Source organism: Camelus dromedarius, chromosome 25, assembly GCF_036321535.1.
Source record: "Camelus dromedarius isolate mCamDro1 chromosome 25, mCamDro1.pat, whole genome shotgun sequence".
NCBI lineage: Eukaryota > Metazoa > Chordata > Mammalia > Artiodactyla > Camelidae > Camelus > Camelus dromedarius.
Genome location: NC_087460.1, coordinates 17,543,392 through 17,561,383, shown reverse-complemented (window position 1 = coordinate 17,561,383; position 17,992 = coordinate 17,543,392). Strand labels below are relative to the sequence as shown.

Sequence of the window (17,992 nt, the reverse complement as noted above, 5' to 3'; positions counted from 1 at the left end):
ATTCCAGAGGCTGGGAAACAGGAGGCCCCAGCAGGGAGCAAGATGCAGAGGCTCCTGGGAGCCAGGCACACCCCCACTCCAGGCCCTGCCCCACCCCATCAGCCTCCTTGCTAGAAATTACATGTGCAAAGTTTAGGTACTTCACACATCAGGGCCACTTACATCTGTAAGAGCCAGTTCCAAGCAACACATACAATTAGAAAATGACTTTTTTTTTTTTTAAAGTCTTATAAGAAAGTGTTGCCTGAACTTGCTCCAGAGGAATTTCATGTTAACTAAGAGGCACTAAGGATATTCAATCCCTCCCTGAGCACAGAACTCTGATTATCTGGCCCAACCGGGACAGAATACATAAAAAACATTTATAAACATGAACCATTAGATTTTTTTTTTGACTTCCCATCGTGAGCCTGGTTTAAGTAAGTCAAAGCTATCCTTTGTTGTACAGTTTTGATCGAATTCAAGAGGCTTTAGTCGCTTCCTCAGAAACAGACATAAGCTATAAATACGCACTAACCAACACAGCCAACCACTCACAGAAAGGCTCGCTGACAAGCTTAATTTAAAAAGAACACGTTATTAAACTGAAAAGTAAGCCATAAAAAAAAATCTAACCCCATGCAAACCACATTCCTAGTACAAAAACCCTAGTGTAATGACAAGGATAACTACAAAACTTTTTCTATGACTCACAAACCTTTCCTATATAGAGATCACAAAAAACCAAAAAACAAAAAGACAAAAAACAGCCTGTATGTGCATCCGTATAATAAAACAAATCCTTAACACCCTGCCCAAATCTCCGATTTCAACTACCAAGAAAATTCTCCAAGCCACTAAGTAAGTGACTTCTGTACATCGCTTCGAGCTGGAAAACACATTTATTACTACTGCCTGTTTTCCAAATCCCTTTGATCTTGTACAGCATGGCCATCAGAGCTGAGTAACATGCGAGACCAATAATCATTAGAAGTGAAGCTACTGTTTATTATAATAACGCCATACTTCGTACTTGAAACAGAATCCAAAGTCTCTACTCACGTTAGACTTAAGTGTCTACAGCAGGAGGCAGGGCAAGTGCTGTCTGCCATCTGTTTTCATAAAGTTTTATTGGCACACAGCCATCCTCATTTGTTTACATATTGTCTGTGGCTGCTTTTGCAAGACACGATGACAGAGCTGAGTAGTTGCAACAGAGACAGTAAGTAAGGTCTGCAGAACATAAAATATGAATTATCTGATCTGGCCCTTTAAGAAAAAGTTTGCTGACCTCTGGTCTAGGAAACAAATCCTAAAATGAGAAATAATAACCCTGGTGTAGTCATCTCACTGGGTGACTCCCTAAGTCATTTCACCTTTAGCTGCTTTAATTGTCTTACTTACAACACAACAACAGGTCGTCTTTATTGGGAACCTATGTACCAGGCACTATTCTAGCGGCTTTACTTTTAGTAAATGGACAAAATATTCATTCATTTAATTCTGGCGAAAATCCTGTGAGGTAAGTAAGTGATTATCCCCATCTTATGGATAAGGAAAACTAAGGCAGAGGGGTTAAATAACTTGCTTAAGGTCACACCGCTGTTAAGTGGAAAAGTTAGGATCAGAACTCAGGCAACCTAGGTCCCAAGCTGGTATTATTCATCTCTGTGCTGTACTGATTATTATTTTAATTTCATAAAAGTTGTAGATAATAAAAGGAAATCTCAAAAGGTTTGTGAGAAATGTTGGGCAAGCCAGTAAAGTGCACCCCTGTGCACTTTAGGTTTAGGATAAGATACCTAAAATGATAAGATAAATGAACTTCCATAGACTTTTAAGAGCCTTCCGATTCCAAGATCAGAGCTAACCTTGGGGTATGGGGGATACAAAAGCCCACGATACTCTTTATTTTCTTTACCACAAGCAATCAAACGATCAAAAGAACTGACCAATGTCTATCTTTCCCTCGGTAAATGAGGCCTCTCCAGGCAGTTCCAGCCCTTCAGAAAGCCTTCACGATACTTACCAGAGAGACGCTAATTCTTCCAAATGTGTTCCCATTGCATCTTATTCTCCACCTGGTTTCCATCTGGGAAAAGGCTCAGGGAGCACCAACAGAAACTATGGAATGACTGCTCTTCATCGCCTGGAAAGGGAGCTCTGTCCAGACCTCAACTGTCACGTGGTCCAGGGAAGTGTCCCCTTAACTGAGTCATCCCCACCACTTCCTGAAGTTCTCCAGGATGTCTGGAGGAAACGTGTCACCTAAACATGACTCAGTGCTCTTCCGTACTGAGACAGGTTTCCACGACCCAAATAAAGTGAGGGGAAAACACATTGCTCAATTACTCAGCATCAGTTTCACATTTAGATAGAGATGGTCTTGGCCAAATTTCTAATTAGGCTAATCATTAGTTAGTTTCCCATGTCTGCAGAGTCAAGTCCAAATCCTTGAGTATGACATTTAAGACCTTCCTCATTTTCATTCCTTACCTACTTTTCCAATCTTCCTCCTTCTGTTTTTGGTCTTTCGCGTAACCAGGATGGCCTGTTTCCTCAGCACGTGATGTCTACTCCTGCTTCTAAGGATGTACTCACTCCTTACTCTATTTCCTCTTCTACTGCCTTCATCACATCCAGGGTACAGGCCAGATCACTGTGTTAAACACTGTAGGATATAATTTGTATCTCCTGTGAGCGTTGAACCCTCATGATCTAGCAGGGTAAACAAGTACACAGAAGACTAAACTAAGGCTGTGTTTTAAAGGTTCCACGAGGAGGTGGGTATAGCTCAGTGGTAGAGCACATGCTTAGCATGCACAAGGTCCTGGGTTCAATCCCCGGTATCCCCATCAAAAAAAAAAAAAAAAAAAGAATAAAATAAAATTGATTTGAAAAAAAAAAGGTTCAAAGCACTACAGGACTCTGATGAGGGGATCTAAAAAGACTTTAGAGAGAGGCCATCACTGTGGTGGACCTTGAAGGATGGGAGAACCTTACAGTAGTCAAGTTTATAAAGTTGTAGGACAAAGGTTTACACCATAAACTTCAAAGCCAGACAGACATGGGTCCAAAATGCTGGCTCCCTTTGACTGGAAAGCTCCCTTTGAGTGGAAACGGAGTATGCAAGAATTACAACCAAGTAACTCAGGTTGATGCCTAACCACGCTCAAAACTATATCTGCAGCCAGTTCTTACGTCCTGCTCCAATAATAAAGCCTTTTATATTATGTCCCTTTGTAGACCTCCCCTTCCTTGCCAACAGCATTTCGTATTTCGACACATTCGTTCATCCTGGCGTCTGATCACACATTGGTTTTCACTGTTTAAATATTCCCAAAGTATGTTTTGCCTCCTCAATCAGACTTTGTTACCAAAGAATAGATTCTTTCAAAGAGACCCTTGGCATTTTCAAATTTTAGGTTCAAGGTGCCCAACAAGTAAGGCTAGTTGAGCTGAGAAGCAAATGTAAATTACAAGTTTGGGCTGTTTGGCTGGTTAGTTACAGGGGGCCCAGTCAACCATGAACATCTGTATTCCAACACGGCTTTGTTTTCTGCCTATCCAGCAACTCATATGAACAGATTTAAAACTTCTTTCTTTGTGGAATGATCAGACAAAAGCCAAGGGCGAGGACGAGTGATAGAAGCAAAAATCAAATTAAGCAGTACAAGAAAGTGATGGCTCTTAGCCAAAACATAAGAAATAAAATAAAGAAGTTAAAGAGTTGAAGAAATTATATGTTACAGTATATTTGCAAATCTGAGGCTGGACAAAGGGCTTTGGACTAATCCCTTATGTGTTAAAGGGGTTAAGTGTACAGTTTTTTTGTGTGTTCTCACAGTACTAAACACTGTAAATACCAGCTGAATGAATAATCTCATCATCTCCATTGTCCCAAAGTCCTCAGTGAACCCATTTTCCATGCCAAAATCAAATTCAATACAGTCAAATTTCCCTCAAAGTTCCAAAATTTGATTATTCACAATGTCTGTTGACATATTACATCAAATAAGGGTCACATATTTTTAAACTGACATGTTGCTTCATAATCATATTTGTAGTGGTTAGTAATGGCTTGCCTTTTTTTCTTTTAATTCTAAAGTTTTGTGCCCAGCTTTGCCAATACTGGCAAATTATTTTATCCCCCACGGAAAGAACTTAACTAAAAGATTCTAAGCAGTTTCGGAATTCAAAAGTGGTTACTCTTTGCAAGTTTTTACTGAATTGATTGGAATGATTAGTCAGGCACAAAGGTTTTTTTTTTGGTGGGGGTGGGGGGGTAATTATGTTTATTTACTTATTTTTAATAGAGGTACTAGGGCTTGAACCCAGGACCTCGTGCATGCTAGGCGTGCACTCTGCCACTGGGCTACACCTTCCCCCACAAGTCAGCCATAAAGTTCTATACAAAAATAAACAGGTACATGCCATGGGGCAGTATGCTGGGGGTTGGGGTGAGAGAATGAACACAGTTGAACTTCCAAGCCCGCTGATTTTCTTTTGTGACAAATACTTTAAACTTTTTTTAATGACAAATACCATGGACCATAGCAAAAATTTTACATAACATGTTAAAACTTCATATGAAAATATTATGAACTATAATGCAAAATCTACATTTTCTACATACATTTAAAGAATGGATTTTAATTGGGGGCCAGAATTTTAGAGTAGATGTTCCCATTATTTGCACACTACTTGAAGCTTGGGGGTAGTTTGGTAGAAATCAGAGATTGCTAACTACAGTCAGCTGTGTCCTCAGAGGGAACAATATTCTATAAATGCTCTAAAATATGCCCTAATGAAAATGTAGGAAAAACACTTGCACCGCCCCTAAAACTCTGGCCTCCATACCCAAGAAATCTTGTAGAATCAAGTCCTCACCTACATCATTAATGTGTTATTGCAAATATCATTCAGAAAGTATGAAGTCAAACCACTTCAATCCCACGAGCAGTCTTCTGAGAGAGCATTCTGAACTCGTGTTAAATTTGTGTACTGATTGTTTGAATAAAAACAATGACTTCAGCTGACTGGTATACGACACTTATCATGCCAGGAGAACTCTGAGAACCAGTGTAGCCCAGTGAGGTCACCACAGCTCTGGAAAGGGGGTTGGCCCGCTATGAACTCTATCATTGCTGACCAAGCAGTGAGGACGCTTCCCGTTAAACGGCCCCACGTGGAACACATGCACTTTCATTATCATACAAGATTCATCATCTCGGCATCACATGTACTTAGAAAGAAGTGGGTTGGTGGGTTCACTGACTTACTTCCTAAGAATTACACTCCTGAAATACAAGGAACTGAAAAAAATATATATATAGGCTTACAGTGGGACATTCAAAATATAAGACCACCTTATAATAAAGAAGTGCCCAAGAGTTACATCCAAAACTGAGGGTTTCCTGCCTAAGATAAGTCCTACTCTGCTACCTTTAAAAAAAAAAAATCCTGTCAACCAACATTAAGACAATGGAGCTTTAAAGATTTACTTAAACTAGAATAGGGAAAAGGATATATTCTTTTAGGAGAACACCAGTTAAAATACCTAGTTAATTTTCAGCTTCCACATGCAGAAAGACACAACAACCTACATATTTTCTAATATTTTCTAAGTCTCAAAAGAGAAACCACTGCAACTCTAAAAAAGGATACAGGATGAAAAGTTTAATGCTCCACTCCTCATGTACCCCTAACCACAGATAAGAAAGTAAAGAAACTAATAATACAAGGGACAAAATGCAGCTCACCTATCACCAAAGGTTCTATCTCACGAAAAGGCAACCCTATTTCCTTCCAATCCTACCATCAAAGGCTGACATCCTAGCTTTTCCTAATCTTTTCACCCCATCAAGAAATTGTTCGCTCTCTTTCTTTCCCTCTCCTTGCCCCCTTTCTCATTCTATCAGGGGCCAAACTGGTAGATGTTTTTTTCAAGGGTATATTGGCAACTGGCAGTGGTTATCAAAAGCCTTAAAAATGTAACAGCCTTTGACCCAGCATTCCATATTAATTAAGCTAAATACCTGGACAAGTAGGCAGATTTTGCACCTAATTTTCACAGCGTTATTTATAGTAAGAAAAGATGGGAACAATCTAATCGTGTCCAGCAGTAGCTATATTGGGGTACATTCATTGGACAGAATATCAAGCAGGCCAAGGTCACGGAGGCAGGGGGATGTTACCAACAATCAATGACACGGAAGGACATTCATGATATATTAATTGATTTCTGTAAATACACATGTACATAAGGTAAAAAATCAGCAAGGATAACCATCTATGGTTTTCAATGCCTCCTTCTTCCTCTTCATCACTGACCCTGCAGAGAAGTCCCAGCTTTTATTAGAAAGGGATGGAGCGGAAATGGGGGGTGGAGGTGGCAAATGAAGGGAGAAGTCTGTGCATGTTTTTCCAAAACCACCCCCACTCCTAGTGATAGGTCTTCTGCCCCCCTCTGAGATAGGGTGTCATACTGCAGCAGGCTGGCAGCGATGTAATTTCAAATGAGTGTGATTTTCTTTTCTTCTTTGCTTATCTTTATTTTTATAATTTTACAATAAAGATTATGTACTACTTCTGTCAAAGGGAGCAAAGCATGATGACTCAAAATGTAGAATTTGGAGCAGATCTGCCTGGGTTTTAATATTCTAGGTCCATAACTTTTCGTAACTTTTGGTCAACTTACTTAACCTAAGCCTCAAGTTTCCTCATCCAACAAACGGGCAGAATAATATTAGAGGTATCTTTTCTTTAGAGATGCTAATAGAAATGCCATACTGGATAAAAGAAATGATTATTATAGATATATAAAATACAAGTTTAAGTGTTTATACTTTTAAGGAAAAAAATTCTAAACCACAGTCTCACAAGAGAAAAAAATATACATAAATACATAGGGAAAATTTCATTAGAAGATAACCAAAAATGTATATTAAGTAGCCCTGAATTACTGTTTTACATATACTAAAACAAACCAAAAAATCCTAATATTCACAGTTCCAACGTTGTAGTGAAATTGCTGGTCATTTATTGTAACTGGCAACGTATTTAATTCTTCCGTACTTTAGGGAAGCATTAAAGCTCTGCTGCAGTAGGAGTCAGTAATTCCACTCCAGTGCATTTATCTTAGGAAATAATTTGCTTAAAACAAAATTTAATATGCACAAAGGTGTTCATCACCAAATTCTAAATAACAGTAACTATTTTTAGAGGGCTAGTGAGTAATTTAACCAACATCAGAGATGTCAAAACAATAAAGCTAAGAAACCACCCAGGTTGTCATAATGAAGAGCATAATGAAACAAAAGTTTGACATACTTTTAACTAAAGACAATAGGATCCAAAATATCTACCCTCTGTTGCTGTATGAATGTACAGACCTGTGCACAGGAGTGAGGAGGAGCACGTGGGGCATGGGGAGGAGCAGAGAGCAAAAGGCAGAGGCGTGGACCAGCACGGTGCCCTCGGCAGCTGGACCAGAAGACACGATTGGCCAGGCTAACGATCTGTTACGAGGAAGACAATACCAGACTTCCAGGAAGGCAGGGAGGGAGACCAAATTTCACTAACATTTTATGAATGCATTGCCACTGGCACTCTCTCTCAGCCCAGATGCCAGATGGTCACACAAGATGCCAAAGGACTCTGAAGGGAGACCGGGAGTTCCACAGCCACGAGGTATTACAGTTTACACGCACCCATAAGTGGATGGATGGATCGACGATGGTATCATTCTAATTTAACCAAGCTGACTCCCACAAAAATGGACAAATGGCTTAAAGTCACCATAGATGGATGATAACACCAGTAATGGAAGAACACCATGGATGGATGATGACACAAGTAATGTATACACAACTGACACCAGAAATGGGAGAGTCTGCTACCTCTGCTTGTTCGAATCACACAATCCATACCGGGTCCCTGGTCCGTCTACCGTAAAGATGACACTGTCACAGCAAGAAATGTTTCCGAAAGAAACGTGTGCGTTTTGAAAATAAGAAATTTGAAAATATTTCCACTGTGGGTTTTTTTTTCCCCCAAATAATGTCACATCCATAAAAATCTCTCCTATCTGCATTCTCTAAAAATGTGAACACAGAATTTTCTAATCTGTTCTTAAAATGTACAAAGTTAAGAGTTTGCACTTGTAAAGCCCTATTAAATATAGGAAATTGCCACATGTTCCCATTCTTTTTTTTTTTTTTTAATTAATTAACATTAAAGAAGAACACAATAGATACCATTTATTGATGACTATTCTCAGGGCCTGATGTGTGTTAACATTCAATCTTCAACACTATCCCTGATGGAGAGACTATTGGTACTTCATTTCACAGATATAAAAACTGAGATACACAGAGATTAAGCAAATTCGCTAATCTAGTAACCAGCCAAGATAGGATTCCAGCCTAGGCACTTTAACCCCAGAAGGTCTGCTCTTCTTAACCCCTCAGAAAACTACACTAGATTGCAATTTACTGGCTGATCTCAACCAAATTGCATGTCTCCCATGTGGATCTATATGTGCCTTATAAATTAACTTTTTCAATGATGACAGCTTAAAAAATAATTATTTAAATAAAATGAACTTAGAAGCAGACCTTAAAATGACCGTATCACAAAGTGGAAACAGATTTCTTAAAATAAGGAAGCATTTGCAATCACATTACTCTCACTAGAATTATCATTGAATGAAAGGGAAAAAGAGTCAAAAATTTTAAAAATTGAGAGTATTTATTACAGTTTTTAACACCATTAATAAATATCACATTATTTTAAAACATTTTTATATCCTTTTAATTCCTACATTTGAGTTTAAAATATTTAATATATTTGTGCAATGTGTATATTATTTATAATAAATATACATAGACAGGAGGAGACGCTCACAAATTAGTGGCAGCAGTACCCTAACAGAAAGTCTGAGACCACTGCAGACGACTTTAAAGCAGGAGAAAAACACAATCAAATTTCATCTCAAGAAGTTCATCCTGGAGACAGCATCAGAAGATGAATCTGGAGGCAGGGGATGCAATTATGGTTTCTGAAAATGTGAGCCAGCAGAGAGAACGGAGGGAAGAGGAAGGCTGGGTAAAGCTCTAGGAGATTTATGGAGGCACGGAGGAGCGCAAGTCAGTGATGGCGCTGCGGTTTCCGACTCATGGCGACAGAGAATCAGAGGAGAATATAAAACAAAGTGTGTGTGTTTTGAGTGGGGGGTAGGGGATGGAATTTGGATTGCATTGAGACTGCAATGCTCACGGAATCACAGGGTGAATGCACACAGTGCTGTGGGGAAAACAGGTCTGGAGAGTTCAGGATGGAGCCCTGGGATCATTCATGGTTGCGCTTCATCAGGTTCTAAGTGGTGACTGACAGGATGGGTTTTGGTAAGTGCACTGGGGGAGGATACCTAGACAGAAGGGGGCCAGCAAGGAAGGAACCACAAGAACCAGTGGTAAGGAAGGAAGGGAGGAAGGAGGGAGGAAAGGAGGGAGGGAGGATGAAAAGAAGTGATGGGACTGGGACATGGGAGAGGCCCCAGAGAGGGGGGAATGAGAGTGAGAGACCATGCAGAAGGCTAGGGGCGGGGGGGTTGGGTAGCTATTGTGACCACCGGTGGGGGAGGAACATCCGGCGTCACATGTGCTTCCCGAGCACAGTGAAGCCCCTGGGCTACCACTCCTCCCCCTTACACGTTTAGGAAGTTGAAAGACAGGAGCTTGGTAAAGAAAGGCATGATCCTGGCAGCTTTATATTCTGCACAAACGCGTGAGGAAGCACAGTCAACAGTCAGGATCGAGCTATCGTAAACCACTTATTACTAGGGATAAAAAAAACAGTGTCCTCATAAACTTTGATTTTTAATAGTCAATTAATAAAAACAAATACTTTCCGAGATAAGAACAAAACCTCCCCAGAAAACATGAGAAAAATAACTTGTGATACTGCTCTTGCTAAATGTGCTCAGCTGCCCATCCAGTCGTGAGGGACCACCCCTCTTTCCCATCAGACCCTGAAGGCCCTCCTGCACGATATGAGTCTGGGCTGGGCTTTGGCTTTTTGATGTAACCATGGATCTGTTCAGTGTCCTCTCTTAAGAAGAAATAAAAGCTAGATTAAAGGCAAATTTTACTATTTTTCCAATGTCCTTAAATTTTTTTTTTTTTAGTCTGGAGTCTCTCCATAATGATAAAGACACAAACTTTATCTTGGGTTTGAATCAGTGTCTGATTCTACTTGGTCTGAATACTGACTTCATGAAGAAGGCTAAACAACCCTCTTGGACTTAGTACCGTAAGTTGAATTATCAGCTTACTTTTTTGCCAAAATTTTTATTACAGAAAATTTCAAAGACACACGGGCATAGTAGATTAATACAATGGGTGCCCTGCACCCACCACCAGCTAACAATCACTACCCTCAGAGGATCTGTTCCATCTACACCCTCTCCACCCACACCCCTATACTATCTTGAAGCAAGTCCCAGAAATCCTAACATTTCTTCTATGAGTATGACAGTAAATCTCTCTAAAAGATACTATAACTATAAAACTATTACCATACCCTCCCAAAATTTGCAATAATCATTGTTAGCAAGAGGAATTTCTATTTCAATACCACATTTCCAGTTAATCATATTTCCAATTGTCTCATAAAAATCATATTGTAAAACACCATTTCTTTGTTTGCATCAGGATCTCCTCAAGGTCCACCATGGTGGTTGGTTGATAGGTCTGTATTTGGGGGGCTCATTTTTCCAAAGACTATTTTTTAAGAGCTCTTTTAGGTTTACAACAAAATTGAGAGGAAGGTACCGAGATTTCCCATGAAAATTTCCTAAGAATTTTTTAATCTATAGCTATCCCCTCTTTCCCTCTCTTCTTCCTCCTTGCAAGTCATTTCTTGAAGAAACTGGGTTGTCTGCCATGGAGAGCAGCCCACAGCCTGACTGTATTCCCAGGTACAATTAACACGTTCTAGCTCACATATAATATTCAGGTTGGTTAATTTTTTTCCTGCCCCTTGTTGGTAAGAGAGGGAGACAGATCATGGTACGCTGAACAAAACTAGCATGCCTTTCTATTCTGCTGACATTAAGTAATATGGAAAACAAACTGAGGGCTAGTTTTCAAGAACTCCAGAGTAAGCAGTTTGGGTTGAAACCCAGCTCCACCACTCTCCAGCTGTGTGGTCTTTAACCGGCTTACTTAACGTCTCTGTGCTTCAGGGTCTTTATCCACAAAATGGAGATTAATACTTCACACCTACTGTGTGAGAATGCATTGAGATCATTCAGAAAAAGAGCTTGGCACACAGTTAGCTCCCCCCTACCCAAAAGCTGTCATTATTATCCTTTTAAAATCATGACGATCCCTAATCAAAAGGGAAAGCCTCTTCCTCAAAACTAAAGCTCCACCTTGGGGTGCCACCTCTTTTCTTCCCCCAAGTGACTACTCTGAATTGTTGCACTTTCGCCAATTTCTGTCTATAATGGTACTTCTGAACAAAAACTACCCCCGCTGTGTGATAATGCATCTTCCATACTTTGCAAACAGCAGGCGGGATCAGCTGTCCTTTTACAGTCACAGAATTAATCTCCTGGCCTGTTTAGGAAGCATTCAAGTGAGGGACAGCAATTTTTGTTCCCTTTGACTAAGAGCCTACCATGTGCCAAGCGTGACATTTAGCAGAGACACTTGATGAATTCCTATCTGCTGGGTGTCGGGGTCGGGGGAATCCAGTGGTCTATGTTTTAATTGTTAATAACCCGAAAGTTCTCATTTTAAATATGTATTCAGTACCTACCGCTGGGCGACAGGCTGCAGGGAGTGAATATTTAACAATAAGGCACAGTCTCTAAAAAAGAAGTTTATCGTCCATTAGGAGAGAGAGAGGTACACTGATGATTCGTTATGCAGCATAACATAAGATGCCATGAGAGGGGCAGGTGAAGTGGTGGGAAAAATAACTCAGAGCTAAGAGTAGTTATGGGGAGCTATTTAAAGTGTGGGTAAACCTTTAATGGAAAAAAATATGAAAACAAATATATGTATGTATATGCATGACTGGGACACTGTGCGTACCTCACTGTACTGATTGTACTTCAATTTAAAAAATTCAAAAAAATATAAAGTATGGGTAGGATGAAAGTTTGAACAATATACAGAATTTAAGAACACCACAGGAAGGTAAAAGAAACAAGAAGAAAGAGAATTTCAGACTGAGGGAGCAGGAGCCTGGGGCTGAAGTGTGTGTTTGGGGGGGGGGGTTGTCCAGAGAATGGCAGTAGGTCTGGTGGGATGGAGCGTGGGACATGAGAAAGGACAGTGAGAGAGGTGGCCAGATTCTAAAAGCCTTTGATGAGTGGTGGTAAAGAAGTTGGACTAGATTTGGTAAGTCATTGAGAGGGTTTGAGGTTTTCTGAGCCCGTGAGTGGCATGCTCGGAGCTGTGTTTTATACAAGCTAATACGGACGCATGGAGGTGGGGGAGACCACCTGTACCCTAAGCAAGGCCCTCTGAATCAGGGCAGAGAAGGGAAGACACAAGTATCAGCTATATTTTGGAGGGAAGAAACATGACTTGGTAACTGAATGAGAAGAGGTGAAGGAGAATCCAAAGACAGCTCCAAAATTTTGAACCTAAATGTCCAGAAAAAACAATGGTGCCATTAACACAAATATAAGCTGGTTCAAAGAGCTGGAGTGGGGAGAGAGGTGATGTGATAAACCCCACAGGAACGCGCTGAATTTTCACGTACGGCAGAACACACACAGCAGGCCGCCAGGACCAACAGGGCACATGCAGAGAGGGCCAGTGAGGAACCTGGGAGCAATGAGTTTAGAACGAAGCAGGCTGGGTTAGTGACAACGGAGGGAGAAGTGGTGCGCAGAGAACCGTCAGCCTAGCACAGATCACAGGATCCAAAGGAGGGAAGCGCTTCAGAAGAGTCACGAAGACAGAGGACAGATGGTAGAGGTTAAAGCTGGGACACAAAGGCAATGAATGCAGCCCCTGGCTCAACAAACGCGAAAGAATAAAGGAGGGGACACAGGCCAGAGCACCAAAGGAAGAGGTATTCATTTTTTGGGAAGGGGGACCGTCTGACTGTTTTTTGCAGATCAAGGGTGATGGGGAGGGAAAAACACCTGAGATGGGAAAGGAAACGCGTGACCGTGGGGACCAAGGAACAGAGGCAAATGCAAAGACAGAAATCCGTGAAGGTGAAGAAGGAAAGTGAAGCTTGAAAGTCAAGATGACCAGCTGTCAGATCTGTCTCGTTGGCCTTTGTCAAGTTTCAAAAAAAAATGATTCTAACTTATAGAGAGAAAATGAGACATTTGATTTTTCTAAAGAAAACAGAAGATGGGCAACACCGGGCCAAGCTCCCACGGGACAGCCGCTGCTGCCCGAGCTGAGACACGGCTGGTATCACCGTCCCCTTTCATTTCGGTCATTTCCACACGGTCTCTGTTGGCAGATGAGTTTGTGACCCCTGACTTAGATCTTTTTCATTGAAAAAAGAGGGATGATGTCATCCTGAGAGTGAGGACTGTAGACTGAGACTTGAAAACTTGGAAAAGCTGTAGTAATAGTCACTGGAGGAAATGGGTTAGAAGTCAAAAGGAGATGACTAATCAAAGGATCGCTGTCTGTCGGTCCTCTGAAGAGAGAGGGGACTCAGCATTCTGCCTGACAAGTGCCCTGCAGCCTGGACGCTGAGGTCACAGGGCAGCCGTGGCATTAGACAGGAAGACAAAGGATTCTAGGTGATGCAGGACCTGAGTGCAGAGACTGGCCCGCACCTGCCCTTGATGGAGGGTCCGAAGGGGCTGGTGTCCTGGGAAAATTTAGAAGAGACATCGTAGGAACAAACTGCCAACCAGGAGGATGGAGGGAGGGAGAGAAGAAGGTGGGAGAGGCCTGGAAGGCAAGATAAAAAGGGGTTTTCCTGGAATTTTTCTGGCAGGAACTTGGATGTACCATCTTATTGTATTAAAATATTAGTGGATAGACACACATCAAAGGCCAAATGGAAGCACTGGGAGACTCTGGGAGGAAAGTAAAATTAGTACAAAAGAGAAAAGTTAGTCCTGCAAAACTTTACCTTTAGTGTCTCTTCGTGTTCTTGGTATTCGACTCCTGGAAATCCACTAGATTAGCTTTTCTTTTAAAGAAAAAAAGTGAAAATAAAACCGGATATGGTAAATCATGATAAATTTAATTCAGAGAATTGTGTTTTTGTGAAATGAGCCACGTGAATGTTAAAGATAACTATTTTTCAACTACACGCTTGACTTCCTTTCAAATATCCTTAACTACAATTTTCGAGATAAAAAGTACACTCATTCTTTGTTCTTATACGCAGAGGGTTGTATACATTATCTCGAGTGAAGAAGAAAGGAGATCAAATGTTCCAAGTTCAGAAGGTTCTCAATGCCCCACACAGCACATGCGCGCACAAAGGGAAGGGACCCGGGGTTCACACCCACTGCCCAGTGCCTGAATCTTTGGGGGCTACATATTCCCTAAGTCTCTTTATGTTGAAAAGAAACACGTACACACAAAACAAAATGACATATTAAATGCAGAGAGTGATTCTACAAGGTTACACCGCGACTGGCAGCCTGGCCAAGGGAGTCAGGATGGGGGAGATTAAGGTTTCCATTTTTCAATACTATGATATTATTTGAGAGTCACAATGAGTACATATTGCTTTTGTAACTTAAGAATGATTATGAGTTATTTGTTTTTACCATGGGAATGTACTCATAATTTCAAAAAAGGTTTTAATTAAACATTAATAAAATGATGCTAAAGTAACCTTTCTAATTATCAAAGAAATATACTTTAAAATGAGACCATTTATTTCATATCAAACCAAAAAAGACTGGTGAGGCAAAATACCTGTAAAGGGCGTGGGGAGGACAACAGGAAATTTAACAGTGTGGTTGTGGCTGTTTTTCTCTGAATAGATGATGCATGCCCCTGGCACAAAATTTAAAAGGTACAAAAGATCTTAGTTCTAAAAACCAAGTCTTCTTCCCTCTCCTATGCCCCAAACACCAGTTCCTCTCCTTGGAATAAACTACCGTGGGCGTCCTTCAAAGAGTCTCCTGCGTCATGTGTGGACTATATAAATCAATACACTTCATCCAATGAAAGTTTAGCAGCCATCTACTGAAATACACATGCCTTGTTACCTCGCAACTCTACGCGCAGGCTTAGAAAAAATGATCCATGAACCTCGATGCTCACTGCAACATTTTAGAGATATATTGGAAACTGCGTAAGTATAAGTAAGTACCTATCCAACAGAACATTGCATGGTCCTTATAAAACCTGAGAGAGCTATACACCGTTGACCCTTGGGGGTGGGGTGCGGTAGGGGGTTAGCGGAACCGATTCTCTGCACATTAGACAATCTGAGTATAACTCAAGTTGGCCCTTAGTATCTGCAGTTCTGCATCCAAAGATTCAACCAACAATGGATCGTGTAGTACTCCTGTACGTATATAAAAATCTGAGTATAAGTGGACTCATACAGTTCAAACCCACGTTATTCAAGGGTTAACTGTTAGGCTGATACGGAAGGATGTTTCATAACACACTGGGGAGGAAAAAGAAGGAAGCTGCCAAACACCGTAACAGTGTGATAGCGTTTTTGTAAGCCAACAGAAAAATTCTAGATATGCATACCAGTGTGTAGGAATGCTGCACATATAAACATTCAAGCAATTTGTAATTTGTGCTAATTAGAAATTAATTAGGGGATTAGAAATGGAAAAGAAATAGAGGAAAGAACAGGGGAAGGATTCCATTTTTCAATACTATGATATTATTTGAGAGTCACACTGAGTACATATTGCTTTTGTAACTTAAGAATTTTAAGAATTAAGTTTTTAAAAAATGAAGCTAATAGAAATCAGTATTACATGAGTGAAAGCCAACATATGTAAAAATATTATGCACGCATGTTATTAAAAAGACTAAGATATGACAGGTACAGATTTAACATTCAAGAGCTGCCCCAAAGGCCCAGGTGTGAACTAAGGCGTGGTTACACTGAAGGACAAACGGGAGTCACGCAGGCTGAGGGATGCTAGACCCAGAGTCCCACAGCTGGGGAGCGAAGCCAGAAGGGCCCAGTCATCCAAAAAATGCAAGTTTCTGTCTCTTCTTACTGACCCAAACTCAAAAACTTTCATAAAGTGATTGAAAATACTGAGATTGGACGAAGAAAGGTGATAACAGTCAAGGAAAGAAAGAGAGCTAAGAAATAAAAAGTATTCTAAATCTGGGAATTCTAGAAGATGTCTAGAAAGATTCCTCAGGTCCACTTTCTAAATTTCAGCCAGAAGCCAAAACCTCCTTCCGGAAAAGCTGGGCATAAACTACAGAAGATAAAACTTTAATCCAAGAACAGATAGTACGTTCTGAGGAAGTGCCGTGGTGAGCACGTGGAGGGAAAGGGCAGGGATGCATTCGCGTCCCTCCATCTCCAGTGCTGATCGAGGGAAAAGATGCATTCACTGATTCCCTGCAAGTTTCCCAGCCCTCCCAGCAGATAAACCTCTCTTGGAAAGGCGAAAACTCCCCAAGGCCACGTTCATTCAGAAACACTACAGCTGACATCAGGAAATGGCTTTTTACAGCAACTAGGCCCAAAAACACGTCCAATATCCATCAACCTTATTTCTCAAACTCAGGGGACTCATTTATTAGTGTTTGATGGCTGCTACGACAAATGACTACATCCCGAAACAACACCCATGTATCATCACACAGCTTCCCGTGGGTCAGAAGTCTGGGCAGAGCGTGGCTCTCCGTGGCTGTCTGCACCCAGTTTCACAGGCAGAAATCAATGTGGTGGCAGGGCTGTGGTCCTTTCTGGAAGCTCGGTGGATGAGCTCATTCAGATCGTGGGCAGAATTCATTCCGTGCGGCTGCAGGATTGGGGCCCCCATTTCCTCCCTGGCTGTGGGCCAGAGATCACTCTCCACTTCTAAAGACCACTTGGCTGGTAGCCTCCTTCAGAGTCAGCAGTGGCGGGTCAAGTCCCTCTCAGCTGCCCTTCTGGGTCCCCTCCCCTTCCACCCCATCTCTGAGTCTTTAAAAAAGGCTTATGCGTTAATTACTTAGAGTTTGCCCACCTGGATAATCGAGGCCACCGTCCCTATCTTAAGGTCAGCTGATTACTAACATTACTCGAAGTTCCTTCACAGCAGTACCTACATGAGTGTTCGATTTAACAACCAGACGACAGGAATCCTGGGGGAACATCTTCAGAATGATGCCTACCACGTTCATTTATATTCTGAGGTTAAAAAAAAATGATGACGCAAGTATTCCAACCTACCTGGATTTTTCAGAGTATAGTAACAAACCGGCACTGCCTTTACATGAGTTATTTCGATTAAACGCACAAACAGCTCTGCTAAATATCACAGCTATCTTTATAACCAACAAAACTACAACTCAGAAGTTAAATAACTTGCCTGAGGACACGAGAGTCAGAATTAAGCCCGATTTTAGGAGTCTAAAAAGCCCACTGCCTCTACTATTTCTGAAAACAGGGCACAATTATGACTTTAAAAAAAGAATGGCTTAGTAATGTAACAGTAACAGTAACGGGAGTAAGTAATATTGATGTTGAAAGTGGAGGGGGAGAAAACCCAACAGCAATTAGCAACTAATTGGTTCTGTATATTAAAGGTGAAGGAAAAAATCAAATCAAAGCCAACCACCATGTGAAGGACAAACTGAGGTTAACACATCATGTAGATCCAAAGAAACCTGTAATTTCTACCAAGAGGGTGTGGAAGACAATTTACATAACCAAAAGTCCTAGTAATTTTGAAAATTATAAAATAGTCATACAATGGAATACTAGTCCTAATGCTAAGCAGGCTACAAAATCCCATGTATAATACTGTGCGTGTATGTGTGCACACACACACTCTCATTTATTTCCTGTATTCAGATAATATTTA

General features: G+C 41.0%; 1 protein-coding gene across 10 annotated transcripts in view; it reads right to left on the bottom strand.

Annotated features, from left to right (window-relative positions):
- The window catches only part of PPFIBP1 (PPFIA binding protein 1), a 153,711-nt gene that overhangs the window by 103,693 nt on the left and 32,026 nt on the right, over nucleotides 1-17,992 (bottom strand). Inside the window, exon 1 of one of the 10 annotated variants that reach the window (XM_064479151.1) lies at nucleotides 2,009-2,027. The exons of the other annotated variants lie outside the window; for them this stretch is intronic. The gene's annotated coding sequence lies outside the window, so the exon portion shown is untranslated. Of the gene's footprint in view, nucleotides 1-2,008; nucleotides 2,028-17,992 lie in introns of those variants that run through there. 10 annotated transcript variants of the gene reach the window in all.